Source organism: Pteropus medius, unplaced genomic scaffold, assembly GCF_902729225.1.
Source record: "Pteropus medius unplaced genomic scaffold, Ma_sr-lr_union100, whole genome shotgun sequence".
NCBI lineage: Eukaryota > Metazoa > Chordata > Mammalia > Chiroptera > Pteropodidae > Pteropus > Pteropus medius.
In genome coordinates, this window is record NW_024354499.1 from 16,735,939 (window position 1) to 16,738,366 (window position 2,428).

Consider the following 2,428-nt stretch of genomic DNA (forward strand, 5'->3'; position numbering starts at 1 on the left):
TTTCACATATAAGTGAAATCATATGATATTTATCTTTCTCTGTCTGACTTATCTCACTCAGCATAACTTCTAGGTTCAACCATGTCATTGCAAGTGGTAGGATTTCATTTTTTTTTTAATGTCTGAGTAATAGTCTATTATATATATGAACCATAACTTCTTTATCCAGTCGTCTTCGTCTTTTGGTGGGCATTTAGGTAGATTCCTTGTCTTGGCTATTGTAAATTGTGCTGCCATAAACATAGGTGCATCAATCTTTACGAAGTATTGTTTTTTTGTTTGTTTGTTTTTTGTTTTGTTTTGTTTTGTTTTGATAAATACCCAGAAGTGTAATTGCTGAGTTAAAAGGTATATCCATTTTTTATTTTTTATTTTTTTGAGATTAACCTCCACACTGTTTTCCATAGCAGCTGTACCAGTTTGCAATCCCACCAGTGTATGAGGGTCCCCTTTTCTCCACATCCTTGCCAACACTTGTTTTTCTTTGATTTATTGATGATAGCCATTCTGAGGTTTTAAGAAATGGACATTTTTATATCCAGTTGTCTAATTTCTTTGAATCACATTATTAAAATGTGTATTTCAACAGATTATTTTAATCATTTCCTGATATGCTAATTTAAAGTATATTAAGTGATTTGTGCTAATTTCAGCAGGACTTATCTTACTGAGGGGAAAAAAAGAAACAAGACATATAATGGCAAATATATAATGGTCAAATCCATGGTCCATGAATTTCTTTGTGAAATTCTAATCAAATTAGCCAGGTACATTATTAAACATTACAGGAAAGGTTTGATAATGAAATTTCTATTTTATATTATGTCATTATTTCTCCTGTGGTATTATAATGGTTGATTATAGATTCTGTATGAAATTTAAACTATGAAAGGTAGAAACAGGGTAAAGCAATAACTTATTCTTTTTCCTTTTTTGAAATGTATACATTTTCATTATTAGAGTTAATTTTCTACTTTTCTAAAATTTGCTTTAGAGGGAAAATATTTTGCATAATTGACTATTTTTGTGACTTGTGTTAGCCTTTTAAGCACATTTTTGTGTTCTGCTTTAAATTTCAAGACATGATTTCTGTGGATTTTTGGACGAGGCAGGTTAGTGGCAGAGGCAAAGGCCTGTGACACATTGACTTAAATCTTATTAATTTTAAATAATTTTCTATATAGAGATCTTATTTGGCTTTGCTTAAATTTATCCTTAGATACTTGGCATTTTTATGCTCTCATACATGGTATCTATTTGGTATATAGAAATATAATTGATTTTGCATATGATGACTTATATAAATTCTCTGATTAATTCTAACAGTTCATCTCTAATATTTAGATTTTCTACGTATGTAATAGTATAAACTACAAATAATGACAGTTATATTTCTTCCTTTCCAGTTCTTTTTTTTCTTTTTAAATAAGTTTTATTGATGTATAATTTACATAGAAAAAATAAAATGCACTGCTGTTTTAAGTGTGCTATTCAGTTAAGTTCAGACAATTACATGGTTTTGTTACCGCCATGACTGTAATGTAGGGAATGTCCACAGTCTCGGGTACTTTTCTTACACGTGTGGGCACATCAGTGTTTCGCCAAAGCCAAGAGGGGACCCTCTCCAGGTCTCTGGTGCTTTCTATTGGTGTCGCTCCCTTCTTTCCAGTGCTCTTGCCTACAAATTCCAGTTGCTTTGGCTTACCTCAACTGCTCTCTTTATCTCCTCAATTCACATTGAGTTGGCCATGCTGTTCTCTCTCTCTTGTGCTATGCAGTGGAAATTTGTCTCCAGGCAGTAACTGGGGGAAATATCATAGAGTTCCTCTCATTTATTTTCCTTCTCTGTGATCACAGTTTTATACTGCCTGTTGTCCAGTGTCTGAAAACCTTTTTTTATATATATTGTCCAAGTTTCTAGTTGTGTAAGATGGGAAGGTAAATCCAGTCCCAGTTACTCCATCAGGGCTGAGGACGGTAGTCTTTATTTTTCTTTCATTCATTTTTAATGCATGACTGCATTGAGCAGGACTTGTAGTATTTTGTTGGATAGTCAGTAGTGATCCTGGGCATCCTTGCCTTGCCTGACTCCAAAGGGAAAGCTTTATTTTTGCCATGTATTGTACTTGCTTTCTCTTTCTTCCTTTCTCTCTCTCTCTTTCTCTCTCTTTCTTGTTAGAATAAGGGAGTTCCTTTATATTATAAACGTTGTTCCTTTTAATCATAAGTAGATATTATCAGATTTTTTTCATTCTGTGAAGATTGTAATTTCTCACCTTCATTTTTAATAAGGTGAATTACAGTAACTGATTTTCTATTAGTAAATTAACCTTGAAATTTTAGATACCATTTGGTATTTTTATATTATGCTATGTTTGATTTTTTTTTTTTTTTTAGTATTTTGTATCTTATAAGTAAGGTTTTCAAC